Here is a 17,696-nt window from a genome sequence, read left to right on the forward strand (position 1 = left end):
TAATGAAGTAAGAGCGTCACCCAACCCCTCGGTGGAGCCTGGGTCTCTAGGAGAGGCAGGAGCCAGCTCGGCCTGGCGTGCAGCCCGTCCAGGCATGCCTGAGACGTGACACTGCTAACAGGCCTGCCTGTGTGTCTAGACTCCGGGGGCCCAGGGAGCTGTGGCTGGCCTCGGCCTGGTGCCAAGCCCTGTGCCTGTCTCCCACCCCAGGTGCCAGTTACACTCAAGCCCAAGGTCATCAGAGCTTTCATTAGGCACCTGTTATGTGCCCATACTGTTGTGTCGCTTTTCCATCTGCTACTCCAGCTTCTTCCCCCACAGTAGAGCTTATAATTTTATCTCCGGGGAGACAGGATTCAGACGGTGAACAGGCTGTGAGCTCTGGACTCACAGGCCAGGACATGCCTGGGTAGGTAACAGGTCTGCAGCTGCATCCAACACAAGTGCCAGCACTGCACTCTTCCTGGAAAATGGCACCCTGACCTCTCGGGTCCTCCCGTAGGACAGGGCATCCCACCTGGTCCCCCGAGGTCCCTCACTCGCCAGCGCGGGAACACCAGCCTCCTGGCCCCTGCCTCAGCTCCAGTCCAGGTGGCTGTGGCTGTGCCTCTGGCACGAATGCGATCATGTCCCTTCTCTGCCCAAGGCTCCCGCTGGGGCCCAGACAGGGGTGGGCGGCCCAGCTGAGGCCTCCGGCTGCTCCTGGCCCTGTCTGTCGCCAGGCCCTGGGCTCAGGGCTTCTCTCTGGCCCCCAAGTGCCCGGCCCCCTCCCACTTTCCAGCTTTGCCTACAGCGTCCTCGCCTTGACTTTTCTTCCTCTGGAATCACACAGATGTTTTGCTGTCTTTGTCTCATGGCCCATGCCATCCTTGGAGCTGATGTCACCCAAAGAGCTGGTGTCACCGCAGAAGAGCTGTCACCCCCCGAGCTCACGCCACCCCCAGAACTGGTGTCACTTCCATATTTAGTGTCATCTTCAGATTTTCTGTCATTCAGATCTTCAGAGCTCATGCCACCCCTGCAGGAGCACCAACTCAGCCAGTGTTTTCCCCGAGACACCAGCATCTCCAGGGCAGATGCTCCTCCAGAGCTGATGGCACCCCGAGAGGAGAAGCCACCCCCTCCCAGGAGGCCAGACCCCCTAGAAACGTCCTGGCTCAGGAGGGCTGGGGTGGGTGAGCGGGCACAGGGCCTGGGCTTGCTGCAGGTCTGACACAGTCGTCTTCCCAGCTCCCACCGGAGTGGGCTGTCACCTCCTTGCTATGCTGAGTGGCACAGGGGCTGCGGTGTGTGTGGAATTCCCCAGGGGACGGAGTCAATCCCGGAGCCTCCATTGCCCACTGTCCACTTCATGCATGGCGGAAGTCCAGATTCACTGAGAGGGAGTCTCCATGGCATCCTGCAAAGACAGAACACCAGGGACCCTGGCTCACGGGGGCGCTTGAGTCCTCGTCAAGTCAGAGCACCGGGGACCCTGGCTCACGGGGGCGCTTGAGTCCTCGTCAAGTCAGAGCACCGGGGACCCTGGCTCACGGGGGCGCTTGAGTCCTCATCAAGCTTTTCTCCGTGGCAGGAAAACATTCATTTGCCCCTGTGACTTGGTTCCAGAGGGCTTCTGCCTCTCACGGTGGACCGGCAGGCAGGGTCTCTGACTGCTCCCAGAACTCAGGGCTTCTCCCCGTGGCCCTCACCTGGACAGCGACACCTGCCTGGCCTGTGAGGCCTGACCTCAGGCTGGCTGACCAACAGGGCCAAAACTGTGCCCAGCATTACACTCCCAGGGGCTTGATGGAAGAACAACAATCCGACAGTACCTAAGACAGCAGCATGGCCAAATAAGATTGTGTCTTCTTCTATCACACCATAGTTAATTTACTTGATCTTAGACAAGGTCTTAATGTCTTGTTTCCTGCGCCTTTCCTTTGTAGGTATAGCTTTCATGCTTTCCACAGAATACATATAAGGTTTCCCATCACATGCCATCCTTTGCTACATCTCAGAGAGGGCCCAGACTCCCAGAGACCTGCAAGGCCTCAAAAGAGTCCTCCCTCCCTAAATCCATCTAAACTTTCCTCTCCTCCCCTCCCCTCCCTTTTTTTCCAATTTGCCTACATATCTATTGGTATGAAATATGGCCTTAGAGATCATGGTAACACATATAAAGATTTGGATTGAGCCATACAAAAATATTATGTTTTTATGACAAAAAGATTAAATTCTGACAATTTAGTATCACTATCCCTGGCTTCTTGATTTTTTTTTCTTTTTCCTTTCTCTCATTTTATTTACCTGGAGCGTTTTCAGGCGTATAGCAATCTATAAATGAACTTGATCAATTGTGGGGATGAAAAGGAGCTCCACAATTAATACAATGCATCATTCATTCAAATAAACCCCACCAAGAGATAGCAATAACAAGTGAAGTGCACGCAAGAGGCAGAGATCTGAGGAACACAGTTCAAAGCCAGCCTACGCAGGAAAGTCTATGTCTCTTCCCAGAAGTGGCGCTATGGCTCCAGTGGGAGAGCTCTGCCTCCTGAGTAGCTAGGATTATGTGGATGAGTCTCTGGTGCCTGACTGAGAGGAAGAGGTTGGAGTCACAACTGTCTTTGAGGCATTTGTTGGGGTGTTTGGACCAGGAATTCCTCCTGTAGACGTGGGATCTTCTTTGTCTCCCCCACGTGGGGTACTGTGCCTCTGCGGCCCAAACGCAGCTAGGAAGACTCTGTCCTGTGACGTGGTTTGGAACACCAGAGCTGGAGTCACCTCACCTGGGCTCTCAACCTCAGCCTCCCTCCACCCCTCCTTTCTCTTGTCAGGTACCACAGCCAAGTCAGTGCCGGGGACTGATGGGGCTTCAGGCCCGCTGGCTATGGTGCCTCAAGCCGGGTACCCCAGCTACTTGCTGAGATGAGGGATCACAGGTGGAGGCTGGCCTGCGCGGAGAAGTGTGAGGGCCCCATGTGTGTCCTCCCTCCCGGTGGCGTGGGGAAGCACAGAGGGAGGACTGGCCTGGAGCACTCCCCTGGTCCAGACAGGCCTTCCCAACGCAGGAGGCCCTGAATTCCATCCCTAACGAGTCCCGGAAAGATGGAGAAGGGGAGGCATCAGGGTATCTGTGACACGGCACCCCCGCCCGTTGCACCTGTGGCTGCCACACTGCACACGTGGCCCCTGGCTCCCCAATGCCAACAGGCTGCTCAAAGAGATGCCGGGAAAATCCAGTCTTAGGACTTCTCATACGTCAGCTGGGAAGACAAAGACGTGCGTTGTCTGTCTGTTGGCGGGTACATGAATAGATCTGTGTGGTTTGCTAGAAGGTCGCACAATAGCCCCAGTCCCAGGTGTTGAGATCTGAGAAGGTGCCGGAACAAGTGACACCTCACTTCAAACACCACCACTGCTTCACTCCTCTTTGAAGCCAGGCTTGTGCCTCCCAACACGATTAATTGGAATAATGACATGAAAGATGATAAAACTAAAAACATCCAACTGGTAAGTGTTAATGTGATAATTAAACGTACTAATTAGGACTGTTTAGGTCTTGGAGTCTTTGGTCTTCCTTGAGATGGGCGAAGGGCTCTCTGGGGTCTGGGGTCCTTGCTCTTCAGGTTATGTGTTAGGAATACAGGGCCCTGGCTTCAGAGCGTCATGTGAGCCCGGCCCCATGGCGGCTCCACTCAGCCCCCAGCGCTCCTTACGCTGCCCTGGCTGAGAGGCTAGGGACACAACCGTAGATTCTTCCCCACAAGCTGCAGGCATGTTTATGCGCTGAGGATGTGACACATTTGGTCAGGACTCTGCAAATTCTTCTGTGGTTCCACTGCTTTTGTGGCCCATGGTAGCTGTTGTTTGTGGTCAGTGGCTGGACTCCTCCATTGCCAGTGGAGACCACCACCCATTGCCAGTACAGCCGTGATCTGGCTGGACCTGTTGAAAGCTTGGGGTGCATGTAATTCCGGGTAAGCAAAGCTTCTGTAACTCCTTCACAGTCCTCTGAGAAAACCTGGTCATAAGTGTAGCTGTGTGAGCTTCCCACTAGCTGGTTAGTGCGCGTACACACACACACACACACACACACACACACACACACACACACACACACTTAGGATAGCAAAAGAGCACCAGCTCCTCTTCCCTTTTCCCCACTGCTCTGGTCAGGGCCCTTGGCAAGCGCTTGGCATCAGTGCTGGCTTCGGCTGAGTGGTGCAGCACTCACTGCCCGGGGTAGCAGAGCTCCACATCCCTAGGCCAGCCCTGGCCTGTTCTTCCCCCAGGCCTTCAGAGTGGAAAGGAAGTCTGAAATCTCACCTCCCACGGGGGTCCACACCTCCCCGTCCGTCCACGCTGTGCCTTCTGCCTTCCGCAGGGCAGGTACCTGGTAACCCCAGCTGGGGGTTGGCCCTGAGGACACGGGCAATTGTTAAGGGGCTTTGTCATTTTTAATAAGCTGGGGAACAAATCCGTTCCTTGCTGTTCTTGCTGCTGCGTTCTCTCACTTTTCGGGAGATGTTCACAGCTCGAGTCCAGACACAGAGTCGTGTGAGGTGCCAGCTCTCCTCAGTGGCTCTGTGGCATGTTGGAGCAGGAAGAGAAATGTGGCAGACACAGCTGAAAACACAGGCTAGGGCCTTGTGCCCCGTCCATGTGCTGCCCCCCTCCCTACCCCACTCTGTTACGGGAGCGCACACTGCTTCAGCCTGGATACACACCCACCGGCGGGCTCGGAACACGCGGGCGCCTCTCCGTGCCTCCTGTCCTGGCGCCCATGAGCTGGCGTGCCACCGCCCACAGCTGTGTTTCCGCGTGGCCAGTGCCTTCTCCAGCTGTGGGGAGTCGAGGCAGGCGTCGCCCACCTTTGGGCGCTTCCTGGCCACACTGGCCGCCAGGACGCTCCTCCTCTGCCTTTGGAAGCAGCTTTGAGGCTGCAGCTGGGACCCTGGCCTTTCTGCCCGAGGCTGGCTGTGGTCCTTGGGTGTCTGTCCTATGGCCACTGAGTATCACGTGGGCTTCATCACCCGCTGCCCTGCGATGAAGGTGGGAAAGGAGCTCAGCGGAGCCCCTGTGACTGTGGAATGAAGAGGACGAAGGCACGCACAGCACGGGGAAAGGCGGGGAGGCCCCAGGGCCAGATGTCTTCACAGACGAACTTCCCGAGGTGAGCCAGCCAGCAGGACTCAGCCAGTCTCCTTATGCTCCCCAGGGGAGCCACCAGGCAGCTATGCGTCGGGGATTTCCAGAGACACAGTCAGACAGCCTAGAGACGTGCAGACCAGGCCCTGCTCACCACCGCTCATTGCAGGCCTTTTCACTGTCGATGTCTTCTAACGCCACCTGCTTCTCTCTCTCAAAAACTCACACAGGTATAACTCGGGGTGGGTTTGTGCTGAGTGGCTTTGCTGAATTCTGATGAGCGATGTTGGTGGGATCCTGAGTCTGTTGCATGCGTGTTTGGATAAACTATTGTCGGTGTGTGGGGGCGCATTGGCCCCGCTCGCTGTCAGTGAAGGAGGGGCTTTCTGTACAGGGGAGGGGATTGTCTTCCTGAGCCCTGCAGGCTGGCGTACAGGGTGCCGAGATGGGCAGAGAAAGGGCTGAGCCGGAGGTCACACCCGGAGTCTGTGTGCTGGAAAATCCTTCTCCCTCCAGGATCTTAGCCTTGGCTCTGCTTCAGCCTTCAGCCATGACAATGACAGCCGAGTGCATGTTCAGTTCCTGCCAGGAGCTGGGGACCGTGTGGAAATGACTGGGGGACAGGTGTGGAGAGGAAGGAGAGGAGGTAGCTGGCAGAAGTGTGTGCTGAGGGGGAGCAGGGGTGGGAGGTTTGTGAGCGTCCCACATGTAGGGTCACAGTGTCTCTGCAGTGACACCTGCTTTGTGGCTCGGGTCCTTTCTGCAGCTGTCGCCTGTGGCCCCAGCCCCTCGGGGACACCGCCGAGGCTCTTCCTGGGAGGGCCCTCAGCCTCCTGTCCCATTCTTGTGCCAGTGGATGGCAGAGCCACGCCCTCTCTCCAGCTTCTGGATGCAGTTCCTTCCACGCCTGCTGCTCTGGCACTTAGTAAATTCGATTCCTTCATCTGAAGCTCGGCAGAGCTGCCCGGAGTGGCCAGACGCTTCCCAGCAGAGGCGGGGGGCGCCCAGGTCCCGCTCTGATCGGCCTCTCTGCTCCTCTCCGCTCCGCTCTGCTCCCCTCCGCTCCGCTCCGCTCCCCAGGGTCGGGGTGCACTCCTAGGAATGAATCACCACCCACCCGTGTGGGGAAGAGCCCCATTTGTCCTCCGTGGGGGCTCCTGACAGTGTGCCACCCCGGCTTCCATTTGTCACTGTCAGCGCGCGATGGGACTGTGCCCTTGTCAAGTGAGCCTGGGCTGGGGACACGGCCCCCGTGGAGCCCGAGCGCCGCGTCCACAGCGAGCATGAGTTACCCTCGATTAATTACCGCAGACGAGGGCTCCCTCTTCCCCAGGCACGCCAGCCGCCTGTTTACAAGGGATTCGGTTCCGATGTCCAGAGTCCACACGAATGTCATTTCCTCTAAAATATGGGAGTGTTTTCACCTCAAACCGGCTGCTGGGTGGCGGGGAGGCAGCGTCTCCGGCGGCCGAGGACAGAGGAGGCGGTGGCGTGTGGTGGGACCTGCCAGTCATTTCTGAAGCAGGATGGTGCTAGGCCGGTGCCCCGCAGCTCCTGTGTGCACTCACCAGGGGAGCTTCGGGGGACCCCAGAGGAGCCCTGCGCGCGCGGAAGTCGGGGGTCTGCTGCCCACGTGCTCCCCACACAAAGCCGTGGGAACGGGCTGGCCATGGCCACTGTGTGGCTGGGCCACTCGGCCAAGTCCTACCATGGGGTGCCACACCTCGTCCCTTCCTGCTCCTGGCACTCTCTCCAGGCTCAGACTTGGGCTGGCGCCTCCCGGGGACACGTGGCTCTGTGAGTCACGCCCGGGCCAGCGCTGCCATGCATTTGTGACACCCCCGTGCCAGGGAGGGGCTGGTGGGGGCCTGGGGGGCCTGCTTTCCCCCAGGGCCCCCTCTTCTTCTGACTGCGTCGAGGGCTACACTGAGCTGCCATGGTCTCGGCATCCAAGGGGGCTAGGGTGGGAGTCAGGTCAGAGCCAAGGAGGAGTTCTTTAGACTGTGCCCTGCAGCTCAGAGCAGAGGCACAGGTAGTGTTTATAAAGTGACACTGCTCTGTCCCTGCACTTCTGTATTGATACAGCTGTGCCTGTCCTAGGGCTTGAACTCAGTGCCTGCGCGCTGTCCCCGCGCTTTCTACACTCGGAGCTCATGCTCTATCATTTACACACAGCTCCATCTCCAGCTTCTTTTCTGATTCCTCAGTACTGCATACATAGAAAAAAAAGCCAGAAGTGGTGCTGTGGTGGCTCAAGTGGCAGAGCTCTAGCCTTGAGGAAGCCCAAGGACAGTGCTCAGGCCTTGACTTCAAGCCCCAGGACTGGCAAAAAAAGAATTCTGTCTCTCTTTAGTGGTTTTCCCTGACACAACTTCCTTCACTGCCAGTGTGGACCCCTCAGGAGCCTCTGAAATCCCACCATGGGACAGAGAATCACCGTCCACCCAGTGGGTCTGGGGCCACTACCCACCCGACACCCCTCCTTATCCCACAGAGCGTTCTGGGTGCAGGGAATGTCCCCTGGTCGGTAGCAGGAGCCAGAGGCTCACCTTCCTCACCCCCTCCACCTGCGGGGCGGTGGGTCTCCACTGGGCGTGGCTGCCATCACCCCGTGGGCAGACTGAATGGACCCCTCTCTGTGAGGGGGCAGCGCTGCTGCTTACACTCAGGACTTGCTAGCCAGCGCTCCAGCATGGAAGCACCCCCGCCGTTTTTGCCGTGGTTATTTGGGGGTGGTTTTGCTTTGCGTTTGGGCCAGCTGGAACCTCGAGCCTCCTGTTGAATCTCCCCGCTCAGCTGGCATGGTGGGCAAAGCGCCACCGTGCTCTGCTCTTAGGTAAGCGGTGATCTCTTAACCCGAGCCCCTGTCTTCCTCCTGCCTCCTGAGCAGTTAGGATGGCAGCTTTCTGACTCGGACATCAGGCCGGAGGCCAGGCCCATGGACACAGAGCCAGCAGGGCCCTACAAGATCCAGACTGCGTCCGGAACCACACCCAGCATTTCCCTCTTGCCAGCTGTGTGGCCTTGAAGGAATCCCAGAGTCTGGCGAGGCGTGCTTTTCCTGTCCAGGAGCCAGAACAACAGCGGGTGCCTCGGCGGCTGGCTCAGTCAGTGTAGAGACCGGTGACCCGAGGGATCCCTGACGAGGACCAGAGCCAGCACAGAGATGGGGCTCAACTCCCACTCTGCATTTCAAACACGAGACAGATGCTGAGTCCAAACCCCCTTCTGAGATGAAAAGACAGCGACACAGAAAAGCCAGCCACCTTCAGAAGGCCTGAACCATTCGACAAGGTGGCTAAGACGTTTTGAAGCTGTGCCTATGGCCCGAGGTGCAGCTCAGCGGTCGAGGGCTTGAACAGTAGGCCCAGGGCTGGGCTCCTTCCTCAGCAGCACAGAACCGATCCAACCGAAACCGGCTCCATCACACAGCCTTGTGAGGAGCGGCGGGGTCTCAGCCGTGGTGGGGCTGGACAAGTGCCCAGCTCAGTAGGGCCAGGCGGGAGGGCAGTCGCGGCCTCTGGTCAGTACCCCGGGCACAGGGGCGGCATGCGGCAGGTACGGCCTGGCCGCCGGCGTCAGAGGCTCCCGGCGCCGCGGGGAGGAAGGCCTGGGGGCTGCTTTTAGGAGCAATGTCTCTGTCCGGTTTGGCCCAACTGAGAAGAGAGAGGGAAGGCAGGGAGAAGAGCTCAAGGAGCCAGGGCAAGGCGCTGAGCTCTGCCAGGGCGAGACTGGGGAGAGGCTGGGGTGAGAAGGCGGCTCTGCTGGGTGAAGCAAGGGCCTCTGGGCCCCATGTCTGGGGAGGGGAGGCTCCTGCCAGCGGTGCCTCTCGTGGAAGCTCGTCATGGCCTCTCTGAGAGCACAGGTGCCACACATGCGTCCTCTCCTGGCGGAGAGCAAGGCGCCATCATGCCGTCCTCAGGCTGCCCTGGGTCCTTCATGCGAAGCTGCCTGTCACTTTCTGTCACTGCCACCGTGTCGTAACATGCCCGTCTCCTTGCTGAGGCAGCGCCCTGTGAGGATATGTCACCGTCTCCCTGGCCCCCGAGTCAGAGAGCTCATGGGAACGTCCACACAGCTCCACTCATCTCCCTGCGCGGTGGCAGTCCTTGTCTGGCGGTGACAGGGGGCACACGGGCGTAGCACCCCGCCGGGGCTCGGGGCTCCCAGGACAGGGAAGGGCAGTCCCGGGAGCCTGGTCTGGCTGCTTGGCACCAGCCCTTGCTCTGGGAGAGATCATCGCTTCCTGGAGGCACCCTCACCACGCGCCTGTGACGCATCCATCAGGCTCCGAGTTGAGCCTCCAGGCGTCTCTGAGCCATTTTCTTCAGACCAGGCAGGGGGTGGCCAGGCTCAGTGCCTCGAGTCCCATCCAGCTCCTCAGGCGGTGTCACCAGGACCAGGGAAACGGGTGTCTGTCCTGAGTTTCAGCCAGCGGTGGGACTCCTCCTGTTCTGGCTCAGGGCTGCTGGCTTTGGACTGAGCCAGCCCTGCTGAGAGTTCTGCTCCTTCCACTGCCTGAGAATTCCCACATGCTCAGGGCGCCCGCAGAACACTCAGGCTACCATTTATGGCGAGGTTTCCTAAGACTTGCACCCTCCATCATTTATATATTTCTGATCTAAAAACATAATAATGAGGCAGGAAACTGGTTCATGGAGCAGTTGACAAAAAACAGGCCATCTGTCATGTTCAGACAGACTGGGGCTACAGGGTCACAGCACTAAGCGAGGCAGGCCTGTGGAGGAGGTCGCAGGCCAGCACGTCAGAGCCAGGTTGCCAGCAAGGCCTGGCGCTGTCCCTGGCCGGGAGGTAGAGGCTGCTCTTGGGAACTCCTGCACAGGAGTTCTGGTCACCAGCCCAGGTCTTCCAGGACCCCTCCCCACCTTGTCCTGAGGACTCTCGACTGGGCCGACCGGCCCTGCGGTCAGTCTGCAGGTCACCAGGCCACCAGGCCCAGACCATCGCCTTTCCTCTAAGGTCACGAGCTGCTGCTTATGCCAGGACAGTGGCAGAGAGGCTGGCAGGCCATCCCTAACCGAATCCCGCTGTGTGTCCCTCACCCACCCACTGGCAAGTGTGTGCATTTGCCATCCAGCCCCACTGCTGGCCGCACGGGAGAGGAGTCAAATCCCCTGTGCCCTGCATGGGCCTGTGGCACTCGGTCCCAGCATTATCTTCCAGCCCAGGTACCCACCTTTGACCCCTCACCCCCCCTTCCTCTCCCTGAATGACTGGCCAGGACTCACAGGTCACCAAGGCCACGCTGCTCCCTGTGGGCCAATGAGGCCTCAGGGCTTTGACGTTGACCTGATCCAAGGGCACTTTCCTTATAGAATCCTCCTGAGGCCGAAACCTTCCCCAGGCCTCGCTGTTCCTGGGCTTGTCAGCTTCCCCAGCACTGCCTCAGCCCACCTCCCCCTCCTCCACTCAAGTCAGCTCGGATGCCGGCATCTGAGAGGAGCTACTTGAGGTCGGCCCACAGGTCAGTCTCAGAGAGAGAAGCCAATGTGCCAAGTCAGAGAGCTCTGCTGAGCACCAGCGGGGCTTTCCTTCCTCAAACCTCCACTCTGCGGTGCAGTCTGACTGTGTGAGCCAGCGCAAGCCCCGCCTCCTCATCCACACATCTTCCTCCTTGCTGGGTTGTCATGGAGACAAAGCTTCCATCGCCTATCCGTCACTCCTCTGTGCTGGTGAGAGTCACCAGGCCACGTGCCCATGTGCCCATATCAACCCGGGCCCCAGCCTGCCCTCGCCCTCCCCCTGCCTGCCCTCCCCCTGCCCGCGGGGCCTGCGTGTCTCACCTGGTCCTTGGTGCTCTGCGGCCGGAAGGGGGCACCCCGAGCAGAGCCCGGTTGACGTCTCTCAGGTCTGAGGATTGTCAAGGAAAAGAAAAGCAGGTCCTCGCTACTGTTGGAATCTTCATAAAAGACATAAAATTTCAGTTGTGAAAATGGACGAAATAACGTGGGCCCTCATCACGTGCCAGGCTGACCACCGTGCACTGCCGCGTGGATGCAGGGCTGGATTTAGCATTCACAGCAGGCTCCCCCACCCCTTCCTTCAGAAGCAAGAAAACCAAGGTAAAAAGAGGGTGAGCGCCTGGGCTGGCATCCATCCGACGCCTGAACCTAAACTGTTATCCCAGAACCCTGCGTGTTTACTTCTCTCTTGAGCTTTCAGATGCCTAGTATACACGTGCAAACTGCTGGCATTTCTAGGGTTTTGTTTTACCTTTTTGTACTTAATTTATTGGAACTTAATGTTGGATTTGAAATGGGAACCACATGCTGAGGTTTTCCATATAGCCTGTTCTCCTGGTGCTATTTAAAAATACATCTGTTCTGCCCCACTGTGTCCCAGCCCCTCACTTTTAGTCCTGCTGGAACCTGACTTTGCTTCCGGGCTTCACGATGGGCTTTTATCCCCTTAAGGACAAAACACGTCACCTTTGCATCACAGGTCATGGGAGTTGTTTTTTGATGACTGGGTGACTGGCACTCACTGATCAGACTTCAGTTCTGCGCCACGGTTGGTGTTTCTCCCTTACTCTGCACATGACTGTTGAGTCACGGGGTCTGGCTGTCGTAAGCAGCTCACTGACCCAAGACATCGTCTCTGCATGGGTCCCTCCAGCTACAGTGTAGACCACCCTGGTCTGTCGAGCGGCCCAACAAGAAACAGAACAGACACACCACTGCACAGGGCCTATACTGTTGTTGATCTCAAGTTCAAATCCCCCCACCATTCCAAATCCTGAGCTTCCTGTATCTCCAGAGAAGCCCTCTGGCCATGAGCCTTTGTTCTCTGACTCAAGCCTTGCAGGGGCAGGAAGGACCTTTCTTCTCTTTCAGCGCATTTGCTTACAACCCTTCTCCACACTGGGCCCAGGAGAGCTTGACATCAAGCTCTTAACTCCACCTCCAGAGACACACAGTCTCCCCTTGCTCCTGGACCCTTCTGGGTGTCCCCCGGGGGACCAGGGGTCATGTTCTGTGAATCACAGCTCCAGGGAGCACCAGCTCTGCTCTCAGCCACCCTCTATGGCCCTCACAGCTCCTCACCTGAGGCTCTGAGCCGAATGACTGCTGCTGGCTCCTCCACTCTTACCCTGCTGTCCCGAGAAGGTGCCGCCTGTGTTCACGCTTGTGTTTCCAGAAGTGGGGTGGCACGGGTCCTGACACAACGCCATGTGTGAGCGGATACATACTCGGGGTTGTGTCTACCATCTGTCCTGTCCCTCTGCACCTTGGGGAAGCCTCCCAAAGGCACAGGCGTCAGCACACCGGCGCTCGGCCGGCTGTGTGCGCTGGTGCAGGTGCAGGGCTCCCCGGGGTTCCTTCCTCTCAGACATCAGCCTGGAGGCAGTGGGCCCCCAAGTTGCCGGTCAGAGCAGCCGCCCCGCTGAGCCGCCAGCAGCTTTGTCTTCCACTGCCTCCCTGTTGTTGAGGGGTTGCAGAAAGCTCCCTGATGGTTTGCACGTGCCCCGGAATGTCCCTAGCTTCATTCGGGAGCGTTTAGGAAGAATCCCTGAAGTAGGGATCTGACGGGCGGCTCCTGTCTGTCTGGAGAGAAGCTCAAGGCCGGCGTCGGCTTCTCACAACCATGGTGGCCTTGATGACGTCGTCTGCTCCCTGCGACCTGGCTGGCCTGGTGCGTTGTGGGCACTGTCTGTGAGTTTCTGAGAAATGCAAATAGAATTAAATGAGTTCATCCTGGTTCCTGGGGAACTTTGGAGTCTCCACACTGAATTATTGAGTATAACCATCTCGAGGAGAGCTGTAGAAGTGCAGTTGTGTTGGTACTTCAGGCCCCACTGACTGCCCGACCCTCACTAAAGCATTTAGCTGTGTTTCTTCCTACACAATGAAGAAAGCGCCTTGTCGGACTCGAGGAGAACATCCCCTCCCCAGCCAGTCAGCGCCTACAGCTAGGCCAGCCTGGTCAGTGTGTTCTTTCTTCCCTCCTTTCCCACCCAAAGGAGCTGTGGTGTCCGTGGCCCTGGGCTAGAAGGCATGGAAGATCAGAGAAAAAGGATTAAACTACAGCGGCAAAACGCGATTTGTGATGTGGGGAGGGTCAGACCTGCCAAGCAGTCCTGGAGGAGAAGATAATTTTAGTGGGGGGAGGAGGCTAAACCCAGAGAGGGGGTCAAGGTAACTAAAAGTTCAGAGTAGAAAGAGCAGGGTCTGGGGGTAGGAAGTCAGAACATGGGACTGCCAGGCCAGGCCCGCAGTGGGCCAGGGGCCTTACAGAGGGAGTCCCGCTGTGTTTGCTGTGGTGTGGTGGTTTGGATGGTGATCAGTGGGGAAAGAGGGTGGCTGAGTTCATGTGTGTGTGTTTACTCAGCTACGCGCTGCAAACGTGCCACTTACCTCACGTTTTCTCCATAGGCCACGAACAGACATGGAGGTCAGGTCCCAGCTCACGGTCCTGAGGAGACTGGGGACTTGGAGTCTGCAGTCGGGGTGGCCTCTGGGCTCCCCTGCCTCTGTCCAGGAAGACACCCGCAGCTTTGCGAGAGGGCATGGCACGATCCACTCGATTCATTTGTGCTCATTCTTCTGTCTAGTTTCTGTCTAGTTTCTGATGTAGCGCGTGCAGCCTTCATGTTGGGTCCCTTAGCAGGTGCCCTGGGGACCTAGAGGTCTCCCAGCAGGCCTGAGGCAAGGAGGGCCATGGTGACGGGCCTGGTCCACGGTGACCCAGCACGGCTGAGGGAGAGATCAGGAGCAAGGGCCCTGAGGCTGTCCTGTGCCGACTCCGCTCCTCCTGGGCTCTCAGTGGCAGCAGGGCCAGTGCGCCTAAGTCTCTCAGCTCCGGGGTCTTCCAGCAGCTCTCCTCCCCTCTGTGCACACTGAAGTTCCTCCGACTCAGTGCCCGTGCCCTGAGTGCTCTTGGGGTGGAAGTGTGGTCTTCCCCTCCGAGCCTTGGGGCTCGCTTGCCTCCCCGCCCCTCACCCTGTGCTCTCGCTGCTGGTTGGCTGTGGCCTTGCCCAGGCTCCTGTGTTTGGCTTCACAGTCCCTGGCCTTGGCTCTCTGGTCTGGTACAGGGTGTGCCTGGAAGGGCCTCCCCATGACTCAGGAGCACGCCGTCTCCCCTCAGAGCAGGTCATGGGCTGTGGGGCAGGAAATACGTGAGCAGACGGCAAATGCGTGCCCGAGGTATTTCTTTGTGCTGGAAGGCCCACCCGCCCTCCTTTCTGCTAGGGCAGCGTCCTCCCTGCCCTGCTGCCACCCCGGCCCCGCTGCCTCTCTCCTTGTGCCCTGAGACTGGACTCTGTGACCTGCCCTGGTTCTCAAAGGGCCAGGGCTGGCTGAGCTGCCCAGTCTCTACTCCTCCACCGGAAAGCCCCCAGGGCCGGGCTGAGACGGGGCCTCACCTACTCACAACTTCTGTCTGCATAGACCCAAAATACCCAAGCAGGTGGCTTTGAACATGAAATCCCTGTAAGGAGAATTGTCGCTTAGAGGCTGACGGTGGGGGTGAAGGTCGTACCCTCCCCAGGTGGGGACAGGCTCACAAGTCCCATTTGAAGGGACACGCAGGGACCTTCAAAGCATTCTTTTGAACAGAAGCCATATTTAGCAAGAGAAGTATGACAAATCTATTTTCTATTAAACAAGTGAGCTGTGTAATTGTTACAGATTTTAATTTTTTTTTCAACAGAACGGGCCATAGCTGGAAATCATGCAGATTCTATGAACAGCCAAAGCTAATGCGCCCTGCAAAGACTGGAGCAGAAGTGGTCATGGCTGGTGTCATGGCATGTTGCGTGTCAGTGAATGAACCGTGTATGGATGTTAATTATATAATCACGGGTGGGGTATGGGGCAGAGACGCGGCCAGGACTCTGTCAGGGTGGTTGTCACTCTTGGGCTATGAGCTGGACACCTGAGGGGATGCACACGTGGCTGGTGGGAGGAGGGGGGTTGAAGGGGCTGCTGAGATCCTGAGGCTGTTGGTGGGGAGAAGCCAGTGCCCTCTCCAGGTCACTCGGAAGGGGGTGGTGTGTATGTAAATCCTGCTAATGGATGGAGGGTGACACCCAAATCCAGTGGAGCAGAGGGTGCCCTGACCTCTCGCTCCGCCTCCTGAGGGTCAGGAGAAGGCGGCAATTCAGCGAAGCCACTGCCAGGTCTCTGATCCACAAGCGCAGATGTGCAAACGCTTGCTCCAGACAGACAGCAGCACCACAGGAAGAGGCTGAGATAAGAAAGCAGGTCTGGTCCCCCGTGGGCATAAGTTGGCAGAGGAAGAGTCACGTAGACAGCAGCCACGAGGACCTGCGTGGCTTCAGCCCAGGGCAGGAGAGGGCCAGGCTCCGCAGAGCAGCTGCTGGGGGAACTGCCTGGCTGGGGAAGGGGCAGGCTTCTGGGTGTGGCTGGGACCTCTCGCTCTTGCCCATCTTTCAGTTCCTGTTCTTTCCTGACTGAGGTCAGCCAGCCTCTGCAGGATGCTTGCAATGTGCTCACACATGGTTAAGAAGCTCAGGAGCACGGGTGTGTGAGGATGATGCAGCGCCTGCCCACACATGTCTCCCAGGGGCCAGGCCGGCGCCCTAGGGACGCTAGGGGACTCAAATCCCCACAGGAGTGACGATGGGGCAGAGAGAGGTTCAGGAGGAGGGAGCTTGAGTGTTGCCGGTCTGGGTGTGGGGTGTGAGGGAGGGACTCTGCGCCTGCATTACGGGGGGGCTGGGTCCTCCATCAGGAAGCGGGGTCTAAGGCGAGGCTCCATGGAGGAAGATTGGCTTCTGTGAACCGTGTGGAGGGACAGTGGGTAGTGGGGAGGCAGTGAGGTGGCTCCTGAGAGGCCTGGGTGTGACTGCAGGGTTTTGAACTGGGCAGAAGATCGCTGAGTGGGGGAGGGAGAGAAGACCCAGAGGAAGTAAACTCAGCTGACTGAGATTGCTGGCCAGGGCAGAGGCACAGAGCAGATGGAGCCTGGGGGCTCCAGGCTTCGGCTGGGTGACAAGAACAGGATGAGAGGGACTGATTTCAGGGACAGGATGGAGGTGGTGTGGAAACACGGTGGAAACACGGACTGGCCTGCACGGGGATGTCTGGCTGGACCTGTCAGGCAGTGAGGCGCCTGCTTGAAGAGTTCAGGCTTTCCGAGTCAGGGTTCCTGGCTGATCTGAGCAGCGCCTTGGCCCCTCAGGACTCACAAGCAGTCTCAGGGAGCCCCCTCAGCCTGGACACGGCAGTGGAGCCACGAGGCAGAGGGGGGGACCCCGAGAGTATGTGAGGCAGGCGGGGTAGGTGGGGAGTTGTCCTGCCAGGAAAACCACTGGCGCTGCCTGCCGCGGAAGTCAATGGGCACAGAGGCTGCACGGAGCCCAGCGGGCGGGCAAGGACGTCACACAGCCCCACCACACCACAGCGGTGGGCTGGACTCACCCTCCATCTTTGTGTGTGTTGTCTCCACGGTTTCCATCATGGGACCAGGGTCTCAATGCTGCAACCCCATCTCCCCTGGACGTGACTGTCACAAGGGCTGCATGTGGGTCGGTGACCTCTGACCCTGATGCTCTCTGTGAGAAGGCAGGGCAGGCTGGAAGGGTAGCACCTCACAGTGTCACCCGTGTCCGGTGCCATGTGTGTCTTCGTGTGCATGGGACTCGAGGTGTGATTTCCTGATTTGGTTCAGTCAGGGTCTGCTCGCCTCTGACGTCTGTGTTTGGGCGTGTGGGGGCCCTGCACATCGACTATCAGGGCTGTGCTGTCCCTATGAAATGCCACGTGACACAATGCCAAGGCCCATGGAGTGGGAGACTAGGCTCTGCCCTCGGTGATGGCCGGTTGGTCTACCCAATGACCGCGGCTCGTGGGAGGGCTCCACGCTCCTGGAGTGCCTCAGCTGTGTCCTCGTGCTTCCGCTTGTGGTGCCTCCTTCGTGAGCACTCAGCCAGATGGCGTTTGTGCACACTCAGTAGCCACCAGAAAACCACTTCCTCAGATTAGTTAGTTTCCTTTTATATGTCTCGCCTGAGAAAGCTTTAAAGATCGTCTTTGGTCTGGACTCCAGTCTTCGCACTCTTGTCTTTACTATATTCTTTTGTGCCTGCAGCATTTCCTGGCATAAAGCTTGATACCCCAACCAGGGCCTGTTTGCACAGCACCAGATATGTGTTCCTGGAAACAGAGCACTGTCCATTTGTCCCGGACACCTCTAGACCCGGGTTGCCCTGGGATACTGTGTGAGCCTATTTTGGGAACAAGAAGAAGAAGACTGTGTAAAGACACAGTCCGAGGCACAATGTCCCGACCTGTCTCCCAAGCCCAGGAAGTCGGTAGGTCCGACTGTGTTTGCCTGTTCACATGTGCGTTTTACCCCATCCAGATGTGCAGTCGCTGTGATGAGGGGTGGGGCTTGTTCCTAGTTCTGGAGAATTCCACCATCCTGTGACAGAAGCACACAGGGTGAGGGTCTGCTTGTGCTTAGACCTGCAGGTGCAGCACAGGGGTGAAGGGAAGGAGGCCAAGTAGCTCTGGAAGAGGAAACTTCAGCATAAAGGCAAGAATGCACAAAGCCGTGGTATTAGTGAGATGGAGCTATAA

This window comes from Megascapheus bottae, chromosome 7, assembly GCF_031878675.1.
Source record: "Megascapheus bottae isolate mThoBot1 chromosome 7, mThoBot2.hap1, whole genome shotgun sequence".
Taxonomy (NCBI): Eukaryota; Metazoa; Chordata; class Mammalia; order Rodentia; family Geomyidae; genus Megascapheus; species Megascapheus bottae.